Source organism: Athene noctua, chromosome 24, assembly GCF_965140245.1.
Source record: "Athene noctua chromosome 24, bAthNoc1.hap1.1, whole genome shotgun sequence".
Taxonomy (NCBI): Eukaryota; Metazoa; Chordata; class Aves; order Strigiformes; family Strigidae; genus Athene; species Athene noctua.
In genome coordinates, this window is record NC_134060.1 from 5,938,792 (window position 1) to 5,956,886 (window position 18,095).

Below are 18,095 nucleotides of genomic sequence, written 5' to 3' on the forward strand. Positions count from 1 at the left end.
TCACTGTAGCTTGGTGGTTATCTGTTTGTGGAAGTGAGACCTGGGCAAAGGTACAGACATCCCGAAGTCTGGAATGACAGCTAGAACCTCCACGAGTTGTGAAGAGGAAGATTTTACATTCAGCTGATCCAGAGGGACAAGAAGCAGTATGGATTTTAAGGGAACAGAGCCAGCAGGCTGTTTTATCTTGATTCCATCCTTGATTCAGTCTGACTGCAGAGATGTACTCTTCATTCAGTACCTTGAAGGTAGCAATGTGTTTGGAAAGGCTGCCTGCCTCTCCACAATTGCTCCTGGCTTTATGCTTCCCTTGGAGAAGTGTCGGTGCTGGGAGAGGAGCAGTTTCTCTGAGCAAAGCTCGAACAACTCCGAAGGTGTCGGTGTCATTTTACAGATTCTGCTCAGGAAGAGATCATGTTATCTGGGAGACATCCACTCACCCTGGTTACACTTCTCTGCCTTCAGAGCTCTGCTGCTTCTTTGAAAGTCTTTATTTGTTTGTCCTAAGTTTGAAAAGAACTTTCTCAAAGAACTGCAATTCTGACAGTCCCCTCTCAACCCAGGTAAGTGGATATTCAATAAAAATTGTACTGAGCAGACTTTTCTCTAGAAACAACAAATTATTACTCTCTTCCAAGTGATCAAACAGTGGTGATCCCACAGAACCTGGCATAACTACAAGCACTGCTTGGATACAGAGCAAATTTAAGGTACTTCATATGTTTCTGTTTTATTACGTATATGTAAGTTATTTTATGTTTGTTACACTTTGTATTGCATTCATTGATCTTTCTATTACATTCATTTTAATAAGCATTAAAGGGATTGATACTGAAAATCCAACACACAGTAGGACAGTCTGTGTCAAAATGGACAGTTAGTTTTGATGTTCTTGGTAATCAAACCAAGAACAATGATTTTATCAAACAGTTTTGCATAGCTGGAATTTCTGAAATATTGCCATTAGTTTTCCTTGATTCCATTCCTGTATGTCTGTGGTTCACTGTTTAACAACATCTATACTGTATGAATGAAGAAAAGGAGAGAGTGAAAGCTTCACTGATCAAGCACAGACAAAAGGGAGCGTGAAAACATTGTCAGATTTAGTGGAAAGAGGTTTGAATTTAAAGGACTTTGTACAATATGGTTTGAAACAAATCTACAAAACAACCAGCCCTGCTGTTTTTCTGGATGTCAGACAGAGCTGCTGAAGGCGGGGATGCGCAGAGGCCACACCACCCACCTCCCAGCAGGCCCCAGTATCTGAGGTCTGCGAGCCAGCTTGCCCAGCCACACCAGCTCTTCAGATCTCTCGCTCTTCCACAGAACGTCTGACATGGCAAATTTACGATCCAAAGTTTTCAAGCCTTTTGACAGTCGGTGGACTGTTGGCATGAGAATTAGCTTGCCACAATATTAGCAATGGCAGAGAAGGATCCTCTGCTGGCTTTTAGCCCCCGTGGCTATCTGCAGAGGTATTCTGTACACTCCTTCCTCAACGTCTGTGCCTTGTTGCTCAACAATTACCCCAATGCATGGACATAGGAAAGGAAGGAGATAATGCTTCACCGGTTAATCACAGGGAATGAGGAGAGAGAAACCTCATCAAGATTTAGTGGAAAAAGGTAATCATTACTTGGGCATGCAGAAATGGGTCAGGTGTAAAATGTCTGAGCTTGTACAAAGCAAGTCTTTGCAGCAGTACACAACTCATTTCACTGTCATGTCAGGAACGCTCTTAACCTGTCCTCCTAAGAGATGCACAGCTATTACAGATAACCTGGAGAAATCATTACTGATTACCAGCACCATGAAACTCAAGGATTTCCTCCCAGCTCACTTGTTTCTTCTCTGACAGGAGCAAGAGATCAAAAATGAAAGAGGATGTCACTTCTTAATAGTCTCCCAAGTCAAGCAAGACTATTAGGATATAAATATACGGTCTTTATTTGCAAAGAAGCATGAAAGAAATTGCTACAAAGACAAGCAGAAGTAATATCCAGAGATATCCACCACATGAGGGATGCGGAGCCAGACAAAAGTATCTCTAAACAATAGAGGTCTCTAGCCTCAGGACAAAGCTCCATTTGCTGAGAAAAAGCAGTGTGGGATATTTAACCCAACTATGACAGCTGCGTGTCTGGCAATCAGTTGGAGTCCATGTGACAAGACCAGCAAGCAATAAAAACCTGCTCGTAGTAAGGATGATATTCACAGTGGTGTTTAGGCCGTTGTGACCAGCTGTTTCTGAGGAGGGCTTCCTCTCTCCCCAAATGGCTTTTTCTACAAAGTGATTCTGCAAAGGTACTCAAAGAATTGTGTAAACCAAGGACATCAGAGCCTGTACAGAAGAGCAGTCCTCAGGCTGGAAGAGGAGAGGCCATACACAGGCAAGACAGTGCAAGGAGAAATGAAGGTCAATATATAATCCTGGAAGAACGAGAGGCCACTTCAGTCCTGGAGATAGCTGCAAAAAATGCAGTGGAGCTGAGCAACTGCCCTCTATGGGACAGAAAGGGAGAAGAAAAATAAATCAATCAAAGGTCTGCCCAACCAGCTTTATCACTTCTGACTCTGATAAAACCATCAGCCGCAGAAAAAATCAGTATGAGAGTGAGCACTCTGGTTGCTCCCAACATACTTATTGAATCCCTGATCTTTTTTGGGAGATGTTTGCTACTAGGAGACAGAGAGGCATGTGCAAGCCAAATCTAAGCTATGACTTTCTTCTTCAGCAGGAACATTTACCCATGAATACCCATGTATATAGCTGGTTACTTTACTCAAATAAATCTGCCACCGTCCAGAAGTTGGAAGATGTAAAAGTTTGCAGCTCTTTCACTCTCTTTTGGTTGCGGTCAGGCCTGAAGTCCTCGATGTAGAGGTGCGCCAAGGTGTAGTTTCCAGGAACTGCTGACTAAGCAATGAAATATTATCAGGAGTTACTGTACTAAGAGATGCGAGGGCAGGCACAACAAAAGCTGTGTGTGCAGTTTTTGTTACTGTTGTTAATCAGAATACAAGTAAATTATTTCTTCCATCTGTGACTCCCACAAATAAGATCTCCCTGCTGCTATTTTCTCAACTGCTCCACTCATCAAGTCCCTTTGTTTTCTGTGTCACGCTGGCCATTTATGACGGAGTAAAATGCATTTGCCTTCCAGCAGTAATTTTTTTTTTCATTTGATTTGGGCTTTAAATGCAGTGAACATGAGAACTTTTGAAACTTCATGATGCCTGAATGCTTAGAGCACTCATTAAACATTTACTGCATGAAGGGGGGGAAAAAAGGCAAACAAAACAACAACAAAAACCCCAGATGAAGTATAAAACCAGGGGAAACAGAGTTCAAGGCAAACTTTATTCAGGGGCAGATTTCATCCTCTGCTCAACGATGAAGGAACATTTGCTCTTCCATATTCAGCGGTTGCTGGGACCTGGCAAGCTACAATATCACTCAGGGCTGTTTTAAATTGCTACCCTGGTACAAAGGCATCTGTGGTGATCTGAAAGCATATGGAATAATATGAATACAGAACATCCCCCAGTTTCAAAGAGCCTCTGTGCTCCTTTAGCATGCCACTGCCTCTCCCTGCCTCAGCGCTGGACTGGTTGCATCTCTGTTTGCTCCGTATCGGTGCAGGAGTGGCTGCACAGCGCCTAGGCACGGCAGTAGGGACAACCTGACATGGAGGAGCATGGCAGAGTTGGCTGGTACCAGCATGGCTGCTGGCCCAGGACAGTGGCGAGTGCTGCACCGACCCCTCAGCAGTTGCCTGAGGGTGCAAATGGAGAACGAACACCCAACGGTCAACTTACAGGAAACACGGTACCAACACAGGAGAGTCAGAAGAGATTTTTTTTTTTTTTTTTTTATCTTTAGCTGATGTGTGCAGAGTTTAAGGGAGTATGTAAATGCACAGGACTCCTAAATGGCCTGAATTATTCCAAGGTCTCTCCAGGAGTTCAGCTGAACCAAGCAGTGGTGATGAAATCCTTATTTCTGTGACATCCTTCACTTCGGCACAGTTGGGCTTTTACTATCATGTGCCCATGCGATTTCTGGAAATAGCTATAGCTGTGAAAACAGAGCATGAAACAAGTGGGGCAGATCCCACTCTCCATTCGTGCACAGTTGGAAGTTTAACTGCAACATAGATCACTGCAGCCAGAGGCTTCTCTCCAAAGAGGCAGTGGCTGGCTACTCCGATCAGATCAATAGCAATGCCTGTTGAGGGAACACATCTTTTCAAGTCACGGCTCTGGATGTTTTTAACTACCTCTCCTTTATTAAAGGGAGCTGCAAGTACCAAATGGAGAGGAAAATTCAGATTCAGAGGACTACCGACAAGTCTCCCAGTTCCATCTAAAGTTTAAAATCACGGAGGATGGCTGTGTGAGAGAGAAACCAGTTACTGTGCTACACAGGCTTCTCTACTCGGCTCATTACTGAGTTAATCTGTGTGAATCTCATGATGGGGAACTGCTCCGTGGCTCTTGCACAGGATGGCAGCTCAGCACTGTACAGAAGGGGTTCCCTTCCACATCCAGGCTCTTCTCGTTCACCTCACAGTAAGATATTTCCCCCTGGCTCCAGGTCCAGTTTAGGATGCTGGGAAGTCCTTGATAATATTTGGAAGCCCCCCAGGAATTCTACAGCTGTCAGAAGTCCTGATCTTCAAGCAGGATAATGAATTTGAGAATTCCCCATGGAATTTACTGGAGCTACAACAAAGGCAAAGCCAGTAGTCCATGCTCAAGTGCCCAATCCTTCAAACCTTTGCTATTTGATCACTGCTGGAGTCCTGAGTTCAGGACTTCAATACCAAAGGATTGTAAAGTAGCCTTAAGTCACAGCTGCACCTTTCTAACCATTTTATTAGCAGAACATGGATACAGTATCCTGCATAATTCAAATCCTCATGAAGTATCTCATACCATTTGTCAATGGCACCAACATAACCACTGAACACCACGGGGAGGGTTGCTCTAATCACATATTCATACAACCACTGCCCAAAGGGGCCTGCAGGAGAAAGCACAAAGGATGGGATTAACAGCATTTAACAGTCATCTACAAGGTCAACCCTCACACCCCAGAGGGCCACATTTTCTGTTCCATCAGGCAGCAGACACACACAGCTCTGCAGAGGCATAATTCACCCATCTGGGTGACTTGCATTACAAGGTGCCCATATTCTCCACTGACTGAAGAGGGACTGGGGAGCAGTGGGGGCACCTGTATCTGATGAGAGGAGTCCCAGTGGTCACCAACTGCAGCTGCACCATGCTCTGGGGAATCCTCCAGAAGTCCTGGATGCTGACAATAATTGAGATTCTACTCCCAAATCCTCACTACTATGAGCACTCTTGGTTAAGTGTACAGTATGGATGTACCAGATTAAATTCAGCATTCAAACTACCTGTTAAGCATGAAGTTATCTAAGCATATAATGATAAAGTCAACACAGAGCAAGGTTTCAGAGATGCAGCCTTCAGTGAGGGATTTAACCCAGTGATTTCAAATATAACTCCCTGTATTTGCAAGGGTTGAAATAATTTCACACCATCTTGACTGGCAGGTTATGGGTCATCATCCATCAAAATCATGGGTAAGCAATGAACAAGGTTCAGGATGGGTGATTTAATAACAAACAAACAGATAAAGTACCCCGTTCTTATGGAGCATGGATATTATTTCATTTTCTATTTACTGTCAGGATCTCAATGATAAATAGTCCTTCATAACTTTGATTCTCACATGCTAGAGTTATTAAACTTAATTGTGTTTCCCCCCATGTTTTATTAAGGCAGGGATGAATTTTCATGATTCATCCAACATTCATAATTTGTTATAATTTCATTGTTTTGCTCTTTGTCTCAGCAGCTATAATATTAACCTAGGTCAGTAATTCTGTCGAGTGGGAGTGATGATACTTGAAATAGGGAATTTAAACCATGGGAACTGCATCTTATCTCAAAGATGCAAAAATTAAAATCTTGGATAATCACTGGATGAATATGTGGAGAGCAGCTGGGGTCTGTACAGCCAGGGAATATTTGCCTCCTGTATACTTATGATATACTTATATGATGCAAAGTTCTCTTCCATTAGTCTGCCTTGGATATGACTTCACATTACAAGCAATTTTTCCCTCCCACTTCTGGTTCCCATCTAAGAGAATGTGCTGATTTATCTTAAGAAGAATCTTGAAATATCAGCAGCTCTCGGAAGAATTTCAGGGCCCATGTGCACCCCAGAGAAAAGTCAATTGTGTCCTGAGATTTGGTGCATGGATTCAGACATCACAAGACCCAGAAGCTTTGGCACATGACATTACTTTTAGTTTGGAGCTGCCATGATTTACACACTCATTTCTTTCTGGAGGCTGAGTTTCCTGGCCAGAGACACCATCATGGGCAGCCATGCACACCAGGAAACCCAACTATGAGGACTGGTCTTTAACGAAAAGGAACATGAGGCACATTTATTGCAGTCATGCATGCCCAAAGTCAAATGTTCCACCTAGGTTGGAAGGTAGGCACTTTCTTTACACATTTGATGTTGATCCTTATTTTCAGCCAAAGAATGAATTTCCAAGGAAGCCTTCAGAGTAATCTTACATATTACACTTGCCAAAGTTAGATGTGAATCTCCTGAGATTCATTATATTTGAATCAGCTGCCAGAAAGACCTGGGTCTCAGTGGATGAAATAGGGATATCAGCAAGCCTGGAGCTCTCTCCCTGTGCTGTGAAGAGCTATAATGTATTCTAGGGAGACTGTATCCCCAGGTCTAGAATTACACAGAACTGTGTAATGAATAAATCATTCATTTCCTATTGTGTTACTGGGACTGTAATCTCTAGACATCCAAAATTACCTAAAAAAGAATATAGTATTCAACAGTAGCATAACAGCAAACTATCCCCCAAAGCACAGTGTTCAGCTGATGACATAGTTACAAGTACCCTCTTCTGTGGGAAAAAAAGTTCTTTCAGTCCTCTAGTAATTTGTTAAATTGAGTCTTTCAAAGCTCTGAATTCTCACACCACAAGATAAGAATATGCACTGTCTTAAGCATTTTGGGTCATATTCCCAAGCTCTTCTCTGCAATCACAGGAACTAGATATTGAAAATAATCACCCCCGAACACATGCACATATATTACTGCTCCTCTCCTTTTCTTCTCATTCCTCTCATTTTACTCTGTCTTTACAAACCCAGACAGATGTGCAATGCCATCTCTCATATTTGACCAGACTTGTCTCTTCAAACAACTCAGCTTGGTCCTGTCCTCATGGGTAGTGTCCTACACACCTTTCCTAGTGCAGGCAGCGGTTGTGCTCACATTCATTGTGTTTGCTGTTCTTTGATTTGCTCTGCACCTGTCCTCGCCATCATAACGTTTTCAGTACAGTCAGTCTCATACCTCAATTCACATCCTGTTCTCTTTTTAATCTCTTTGGGCATCGGGGATGGGGGGGGGGGGGAATCAACTTTATATATACCACTATTTGCAGAACTTTCATCTCCTCTGCCTCCAGCCTCCAATGTCTGTTCCTTTTACTGCATCTGCCTCTAGTCTGTACTGTTAGTACATGAGTTTGATATATTTTTACATTGATACAGACATGGGTTTGGGTTTTTTTAAATTAAGTTTGATTTCATCAATCGCCAAGCACTGAGCAAGAAAAAGTGTTGCCAGAGCAGACTTGCTCATCAGACTAGGATGGCTCAGATGCTGTAGTTTTACAACCAACTACGTGTATGGCAGAGATGGAACAAGCATCACATCCATCTGCCTTCTCCTCCCCAACCTGAATGACCATCTGCATCCGCATTGGCGGGGGGTGACCGTTAGCACATCCCAGATAAAACCTCTGAGCAGCTGTAGGCCCAAGGGCCTTTTCCAGGGCTGCGTGACTGCTCCAGACATGAACCGTTTGATCAACGGGGCCTCTAAACTGAGAAACTGGCTCTTGATTCACAACCGAGCTAGCCACAATCTGAGTTTTCCCCTAATATTCTCCAGGTCAGACTAACAGATCTGAAAAAGCATTTCAGATTTGGACAACTTTCCTTGTAAAAGACACAAAGACTCCATGAGAGAAACCCTGGAGTGCTCTGAAAAATCCTCCACGTCCAGCACAGCTTCTCTGCACTCTGATCAGGGTGTTCACTTCTTCAGAGAAGGGAAGTGAGACAGCAGATATAGTTCCTTTAACCTGACAGACATGCTTCAGATGGATTATTTCAACAGCAGATCCATCTTGGAGGCCAGGTCCCTTTTTTGGAAAAACTACCTCTGTGCATGAGAAACCACGGCCCCTTGCGCAGCTCTGTTCCCTGAGCGGTACCTGTTCCTCAGGCTCACTGATGGTAGTGGCCAGCTAACTGCCCTCCTCGTTAATCTGCTGGACAGTCTGCTTTGTGAAACACTGCCCTGGACACATCTACATCGGCCCCTGCTGCGCCAGCCAGATCATCCCTCATCCCTTGTGAGCTAACTGGAGATGGAACGTGTAAACTTGTTGGAGCAGATGAGACATCGATTGTATGTCTTGTCCTGCCTCTCCACCAACTCATCATTTGCTCTTTCAAAACATTGCTTAGTATGGTAATAGGGAGCAGGCCTCTTAAAAGCTCAAGCTTGGGGATAGTTATTTTGCTCCTCTGGGAGAACACGGAGACTTGCAAAGTGTGTTTTAATGGAGACATCCTATCTTGAAAGACAACATGATTAATAAGGTAGGAAGTGTGAAAATCATTTACTTTTAGGTAGCTGTAATGTCAAACTAATACAGCTCTTATCATGAAACCCATAGCTAATGGGAGATACTTATCTTCCATTTCTGGAAGCCACATGATCTGAAATTTTCTATTTTCACAGAGAAATAAAACAACTATAACTAGGTTTCTGGATCTTTAGATTGCAGGGAAAATAAACTGGAAGGCTGACTTGGAAGCATCCTCATGACTCCAGACAAAAATGAAGAACTCTAAATATTTGTTTATGAATCCCATGATTTTTAGTCTCTCCCTAATTTTGGGGCAAGGCCTGGCTCATGAATTTTTACTGCTTGAAGCTGAAAATACTGCTGTCTGCCATTCTAGTGGCTCAAGAAAGCCTTACAGTGAGCACCAAAAAAAATTACTTTTCCTTTAAAACACCCTCATATTGCAAGAGTGATAAAAAACAGCTTATATATATAAATAAGAAGCTGGTCAGCTGTACTTAAAATATTCAAAGTGATTCTCTTCTTAGCACTTCTATCTTTAAGTTATAAAGCAAGGTTCGTTGGCTGCTGACATTCTTGAATTTCAAATAAAGAGACTCAGTAAGGCTGCTTGCTTTTTCTTCTGCATTCTCTTAAAAATGCCTTTACAAATTATTTAAGGCAAGTCGTCTTCATGGTTTTCAGTTCAGTACAGAAGAGAAACAAAGCTGAACAGCACCCCACTGATAGCATTGTAAATGCCAGGTAGGTTCTTGTTTCAATCTCAAACTTTACATTAACTGATGGCATTAATGGCGGCAACTCCTGACTCCGCAGCAGCTTAAGTGAAACCAGCATCAGACCCACAAATACTTGATTTTTAAAATAAGCAAAGTGAGTAAAACAGTAGAGAGAAAATTAATTAGTGACATTTAGGATAAAATAGATGGCCCTCAAGTTTTCTCCCCACAGTTCTTTAAATAAAGGAAACTCTTTTAACCACTCAGGAGTAATAAAAATGTTGCCCAAACAGCTGTTAATATAAAAACCAGTACATGCAGCCTCTAGAAAAAAAAAAACAAACCAAACAGAGCCAGAAAACCAAACCCAAACCAAACCCAAAAGAAACCCATAAAGATAATTCAGACAAGCCAGGTGACAATCAGGAGGATGGATGTGAACCTTCTTTGCCATTGAGAGATATGATAGATTAGATATGATATGATATATGATATGATGTTATATTATAATATTCTATTATATTTTATATTCTATTATCTTGGCAGACAGATTTATACTAAACTGGACAGACCACAAAGGTTTACTCCAAAACACAAAACTTGGGGTTTTGTATTATGGGACAAACACAGGCAAGCCAGACTGTCCAGATCAGTTGGCTAATTCAACCTGATTATCAATTAGTTGCATATTGAAGGTGATTATAGTGTGATAAGACCGTCCTTGGAAAACCTGCTCTGCAAATTCCCAACTCCTTTATGTAATTTCTAGTGCCCAGGTCAGGATGCCACCAGCTTCCTCTACAGTCTTGGACATTTCCAACAACAGACTGGAAAATAAATCACCTTTTGCAGCATCTCAAATCTGTACACACACTGGTAAAGAGGCCCATGCACATGATCAACAGATCTCTCTACTGCAGTCTTATTTTTGAATTTTTGCTGTCAACAGTTACAGAACTGATTCAATGACCAAAATGCAGATTTGGCGAGAGCAAGAGGTCTCTGTTGCTGTTTCATAACTTGCAGTGAGAAAGAAAATGTGGCAGACTATAAATGATTTAGTGTGACTTCATACAGGCAAAACTTTTTCTTAGTTCAAAGAACTGTTTTGTTCTGTTTACAAATGTCCTTGCATTTTACCTACAAGAAATGAAAACAGTACCTCAATCTGTAAGAAAATGACTTAGGGGGAAAAAAAAAATCTCTTCCACTTGAAACAACTCTTTTTTCAGTTATTGAAACTGTTGAAGAATTCAATATATTTATTATTCAGCCAGCTTTTGTCACTGGGCCTTTGGAGAACCCACTGGAACCCACTGCTGTCCCAAGCGCCCCTCTCCAGAGTGACAGTGGTGGCATCTTCTGAGTCTTTAAAGCAAAGTTCAAATTGACTAGACAGTGGCTTACATGAAACGAGAATTGTACAGAGATAAAGCCTGGGTTTTTTAAAGCCTATTGGAACTGGAAGAGAATAATTAATTTTTTTATAACATCAATTGGAAAAAAAAACCCTCACTGTTTTCTTTTTCATGAAGTAGGACAACTGACTGTTTAACGGCACTTGACTGTTGGAGAGGTTGTTTGTTTTCCAGGTTGGGGTGGGTTTTTTTGGATGAGGGTTACATAAAAAGCAGATCTCATCATTTCAGCAAACGTTGAACAACCTGAAGAAAAATAAAACCAGGTGTTTTTTTTCTTGCTAACACCTTCTTAAATGTAACATGTTTTGATGGAGTCTCCTCAGCCAGCTCTACTCTCAGCCCTCATGTAATTGGTTGAGTTACCCAGGAATCAAAATCAATTCCTATTAGAGAAAAAAAGAGAGACTGCCCAATACTGCATTGGGCTGGCAATACATCCCGGCTGGTGTAACACCTCTGCTGCTACAGCACGTTGAGACAACCCTTCTATAAGATAATAAAAGTTTCTTACACGGTCCTGTCAGGGGAAGTGGAACAGCTCAGTGGTGACCTGCTGCCATCAGCTCAGCTCCCAACAGCGGTGCTGGCTCAGAGCAGAGACTCACCTGGGCTAATCCCGACTCTGTCTCTGCGGGGGTGATGCTCGGAGGAGGGCACAGGAACAGGGCATGAACAGATGGAGCCTTTTTCCTGGCCATGCCACAGCTTCTAGAAGCCCCCAGCTGATGCTCTGGGGCGGAGGTTTGATAACCTACATGTTATGTCAATACCGGTCATAAAGTTATCCAACCCTTTTACCAATCTAACTGCAAGGTCTGGCTCCAGATGATAACAAATTATACAGGCTAGCTCTACACAGAGGGAAGATAAACAGCCTTTTTATTAGTTTTAAATTTACTGACTGTTAATTTCATGGGGCAATGGGACAGAGTAAAACACCAGGAGCCCTCAGTTTTTGTCATACACTTCACAGCTATAAACTTCTCTAACAAGTCTTGTGTATATCTCTTATCTCATTTTCTTAGTCCTCTCATGGTCCCTCCTTGTCTATATCTTGTCCCCTAAAGGATGAGATGATTGAGAATTCCTGCCTTCCACTGAGGTTGAAAATGTTCCAACAAAAATCCTTTTTAAATTTAATTTTCTCTTTATGAAAGGGAATTTTTCACCAAATCCATCTGCTTTCCACATTGAAAAACACAAACAGAAAATCAAGTTTCTTTCAAAATGCCAAACATCAGAAAGGGAAATATTTGTAGTTTGCCAACTCACCAAGATATTCTGATCTTCAGTTGTTTGCTAAGTTGAAAATACCAGGGAGTCTTCTAAAATCTGCTCTGCTTCACAACCTGCCCTGTCTAGGTCCCTGCTCGTTAGGATGAGGACTGTTCTTCCCCACACTTCAGCATCCACTACAGGACAGCCACGGTCTCAGGTGGTTCTACCAGACATCACTGAAGTTCCGTCATCAAAAAGAGCGTGGACAGCAGAGACACATCTTTGTCTGCAGGACACTCTCAGCTACTATGAGAGTGACAATGCCCAAGATGCCAGCACTGAGGAAAGGGCCATTCTGGATCAAAGAACAGCTGAAGCCACAGATGAGCCCCACAGGGACTGCAAGCAGGAGTGAGACCCAGGACACGTGTTTTTTCAGGGTCCTTGGAGAGAGGCAGCAGGATCAGTCCCCGTGACGGTGACTCAGACGAGCTCTCTAGGTCAACAGTTTTCCGACTTTCCACCAGGCACTTTAATCTATAAGCCTATAGCATTTATTTGTGTCTCTCAGAACAGCAGATAAACACATTATTCAATCAAATGCTTTTTAATGTTATGTCCATATTCCTGTAGCACCCAGGAACCAATTTAAAACTTCTTGCCTCCAAAGGTCTCCAGCACAAACAGACATGTGAAAGGAGGTGCAGCAGCCGAGCCACGGGGTGCAGAGGGGCAGTGGCACACAGGGAATACAGCTGGGGCCTCCTTGGGCCATGCTTTTTATCTTTTTTTTGGTGAAGTGCTGAGATTCCTCAAATGTTGTGTCCTACCAAGTCCCACAGCTTAATGATGCTTTTGAGTGGCTGCTGTAAACAAGATTTTTTTTTTTCCCCCATTTTAAAACTTGCAGGTTTAAACTGCTGGTATTTCCTCCAGGTTCTTCTCTGCCTACTTCTCCCTGATACCCCTTCCAGCCAGAATACGTGAGATAAACCTGCAGACCCCACGGGGTAACAGATGGAGCTAACACCAGGAGCCCTAATGAGCTATATGAACCAGATTCTATTAGCAAAGTCCATTTGCTGGCTCAGGATCCCAGATATCCAAGCCAACCATTTCAGCCCATCTTTGTCCATTCCTTTCCATTTGTTTTATTAAATAAATGGCAAGGCTGGCTCCTAGCCCTTGCCTCCTGCCTTTGCCAGCCTGTGATCCCAGCAGCTCCTGGAGCAGCCTGGAGAACCAAGCAGCCACTGACATTTGTGGACACCTGCTCAGTAATGAGTAAGTTTGGACTGGGAGAGCAGAGCACCACTAATACAGGGGGGTCAGTGTGCACGGGTGTGGGGTTCAGCTTGTACTTTAATATCGAATTATTCAGTCCAAACTAACGACCCACAGATTAACCCTCGCTAACAGGTGATCCATTCTTCCATGAAGCACTTCAGCTCAGCAGTTGGGTACAGATAAAAAAGGGCTCATGCCACATTACAAAAATACTTAATTAATAAAAACGAATGAATTGCCCAGCTGAGGCTGAGTAATCTGCTGCTGGGAGACATGAAGGAAGTGGAGCTGAGCAGAAATGTTCTCCTGGAATAAATTTATATCCAAAAAAAAAAAAGAAGTAAAGAGAAAATAAGGGAGAAAGATCCTTGTGCGGATGTGCGGACGGATGTGAAAGGGACCACGGCCTCTGCATTTGTCTGGCCCTGAAGCCAGGGCAGAGTCAATCACTGACTTCTCACGTTGATAGCAATGTCAGTTATAGCAAAATGTATGGGCAGAACCAATTAAACGGCAGCAGGAGAAAGGGGGAAAAAAACCTGACAAGACATGGGTGAGTGATGCTCATAAAGGGACCCCATGGTAACAAGCCCCGCGAGCGCCGGCTCCTCTGTGAATCCAGCAGCCGGGGAGCCCGGGGTCTCAGCAAGGCCCAGCACTGGCAACTGCCCTGGTATTTCTGCACAGGTGATTTTCAGCTCTCAAAGCCAAGAGTCTTGGGCAAAACAGGGCTGGGATCTCTGTGCTGGTGACATACATCCCGGGAGCTCGACCAAGATGATGCAATTGCAACGCTTCTTTGAGGACTCACATTTCTGTAACCTGTCCATTCTGAGCGAAGGAAGAGTCACAGCTTTCTGTTGGCATTTTCAAGAATGCAGTGTGTCCCCAGGGAAGGCCAAGGGCAGAACATTTCCAGTTTGTTAGCCACGAGGATGGGAACAGAGGGGAGACACTACGGCAACCATCTGCTGCCTGTGCTGGGGATCTGCCCAGCACCCAAGGGACCCCGGGGCTTTGCTTTCAGAGCTCCTCACCACAGGCTGCTGTGGAACGGGACAGCTTGGCCTCCCCTGCGCCAGGGCTGCGGGGTGCCAGGCCTCCTGGGCAGGGGATTCATGGGGGCCCAGCCAAGCTCCTCCAGAGCAGGAACGGGGTGTCTGCCCTGCCGTAGCCCCCCCAAGGGATGGAGCTGGCTGCACTTGCACCCTGCAGAAATGACGGTCACGGTTCTGAACTGGATGGACCTTCTTTTTTGGGAGGACAAATTCATTTTCTATGTCAGAGTCCTGACTGATTTTGATCTTGCAGCATCCATCAGGACTGGCTTCTCTAAAAGCACTACGGTTATCCCTGTGTTAGCAGGGGTGTGAGATAACAAGGCTCAAGCTGTGAGCAGGGGTGTCTGTACTCGCTGTTCCCTGGGGGGTATCAGAGAACAGGTAGAACGATTTGGTTATTCAAATACCTGTTATTATTCTCTTGGCTTTCTAACCAAAGGAGGCTTATTGTGTGTGCAGGCGTGCGTGGGTGAATCCACAGGCCACTATCCATCCAGCCTGGGAGGGGATGTAGGTCTCAGGGACAGCCTGGGATAGAGGGGAGAAGGAAGAGGGGGGAGATCCCATGTGTGCCCTGTGTCCAGCCCAGGAGAAAGAAGGGATCAGACCTGCCTCACTCAGAAGATAAAGAGGATCTTATGTGGATGGACAACTGCAATAAGACTGAAATATTGAGGGTCTATTTAAATAACTTGATTTTTAACTTATTTTTTTAAAAAAAGCATATACTATTTCATACTCTTGAGAGGTTTTTCTTCTGTTGGTTTTATCTCAATAATAATAGAATGAGGTTGGAGTTTTCCCCTTTCTTCTCTCCTTCTTTTCCTTAAAGAAATAATTTCCCCCAACAAACACACTATCTCAAATGCCAAAATATCCCCAAACTTTGGCAAAGGGACAGAAACTCAGGAAACAAAATAAATTTCTGCAGCAGTGACACATTTTCCAAGCTACAAACAAGCTGCAAAGCTTCATTTTTCTATTGCTGGTCTTAATTATAAAAACAAAAGTCAAACCCCTGACATATATGACAGAAGAAAACAGTGTGAAAATCTTCAAATAACAAATAAAATAATAAGCTCTATTTGAAGACAACAGCAGTGCAAATTGCAAAATGTTTCAGAACTTTTTTTAAAAGGAAACCCTTCAGTTATATGCTGAGTATTAATTTTTTTCCTTATAGCTATAAAATCAAATCAGCTCAGCTCACAGAAGATATCACGATGCCATGTCAGATGTCTGAGGTTCTCCCTGACAGCTCTTCCAAGCGCAGCCTTCCCCCGTGATCTCTGCTGGCCAGAGAAAGGCTGCCTGCCAGCAAACCTTTGCTACAGGGTCTTCTGGCCAGCTGCCTTTCCAGCCCTGGAGTAAGGAAGGATGTTGCTGTAGGACTCTGTCCTTTGCTTCCCAAGGGCTAGAAGGGCAGAAGTGTCCTTTATAAAGCCCAGCACTGGCAGGGCTGGCTCCAATTATGGGGTGTTAGTAAAGGCAGCAGGACAAGGCAGAAGAAGCAGTCATGGCTCTCCTCTCCACTTGTGCCACAGCCCCCAGAGCCACAGGTCTGCCAATGCCAACGGCAGGATCCGGGTTTGCAGAGTTTTCCTGCCGGAGGAGCGGGGACCCCCAGCAGGATCAGTCACCCAGTCGCCCAGGCAGGAGCGAGTCCTGCTCACCAGGGTCTCCCCAACAGCTCTGCATCCCAGCTGCCATCCCCAGGTACCATCCCTGCTGCTGCACTGCTCAGAAAGCTGGAGCCTGCTCTGGACATTGCTGTCATGGCAATCAAACACCAGTGATGGAAGCTTTATCCACAGGAATCAGCCTTTCCAGCTTCAAAAACCAGTAACCTCAAAGAGCCAGCCACGCTTCTCCCAAGGACCCCAGCATTTCCTCTTGAAGGGCTGTACCGTCTCTTTACAGATGCTCACCCAAAAAACCATGCCTGTAAAACAACGTCAGTGCATCAACTGCTTGAAACTGGCTCAGCTGAAGGGAACTCACTTCCAGAAGATAACTGAGTATGGCTGCCTGCCCAGTTTCAACAAAAGATGGATTTTGTAAAGCCAACTAAAATTGTGCCATCCATTAGGAGAACTACAAAGCAGAACATTTTAAAGTTAATTGGTTTTGCAATTAAAAGATACACAGAACATGTGATGCAATTAATTTTACATAAACTTGGTCAAAAATTAGACGTAAAAGCACTTGGTTACTTCTTTAAATGAAGCATATGTTTTGTTTCCAACACAACCAGCTTCTTTGCATACCAAAACGGGAGGCACTGAAACGCTCACACACAACTGCAGCCAGAATAACTCTGCACTGCTGTATTTTTTCAAAGGCCACGCTGTTTTGGAGATGATTTGATCTGAAGCATGAAGGCCAGTTTGGAAAACCAGCAGAACTACATGTGGAGACGGAGCTGTTTCCTGCCCCTTAGCACTGGGAAGTATAAATCAGCGAGGTTTAATTGTTAATCCAGCAGCGTATGGTTTTCAGTTGATAAATATGTGCAGTTGTTTAGTCCTGAACAGCCAACTGGCTTTTTCAGAAGTTCAGCTGCTGAAAAAGATCCAAGTCTGAATTGTCAATGCACAAGCTGGTTCTTACCAAGATATCAGTAAGCGGGGTTTCTGGCTGAGGTATCCTTACTTATAACACATCAGGAAATCTTGGGCATGTGGGATAACTGGCTGCATGTGGAAAACTCTTGCCTGCAGACTTCTTACTAAATACCAAGTCTGGCCCTGGGTCCAGGGCACAGGCCTGACCCTCTGCCCTACTGCAAACCTGTTGCAAGACTTGGTTTAGCCGTTGTTTCTGTCTGTCGTAACCCACACTTAGAAAATGCAGTCTCTGGGGTAGGCAGGGGCTTTTGATGTTTGCACAGCATTATACACTGTTTGGATCTCATTTTGATTGTGGCTTTTCATAAAGAAAAAAAAGTCATAAAAGTCAGTACTGGTGAGGTTTTAACAGAGCAGCTCTCTAATTGCAGGAAAGCTGCCTGGTCCAAAGAGCACAGGCTTGGAGTGGTGGTGAGACAAAACTCCCTTAACCAGGCTCAGCAGGCTGCAGATCCCACCTGCTGGGGCAGCCTCTGCTCTAAAGGACCTGGGGCTGGTTTTTAAGCCAACTCTGCACTGCCTGCCCCCAGCTCAGGGTCTGGCCCAGCAGGGTTACCGCTGGTGTGATATTTGTACCTGCAAGGGGGAAATTAGAGCCCAGGGACCCACTTTACAATGCTCTGCCAGACCTCCAGCCCTGGAGTAGGTGGGGAAGCCTCCCTGAGATGATGCTGTGTGTACCTGGGAGGAAGAGGTACGAGCAGAGGTAACCCACACTGATCAAACAGCCCTGCGAGTGCCTTCAGCTTGACATTTCAGCTTTGCAGAGGCTGTATAAACATTTCCTTCCGTGTTGATTAGAGCCCAGCAGTTAACGGACAGGCTGGCAACGTCAACACATGCCCAGGCCGGTGGTAACAGCTCGTTAATCGGTCAATCAAATAGAAAAACTGGATTCTGTAGGGCTCTGAAACTCATATTTAAATTCCTGCGGCTATTTATGTCTTCACCTTTCATTCACTCCCGCAGCAGCAGAATTGGGCCCAATATTATGGCTATTGTGTGGACAAGTTGGGTTTTT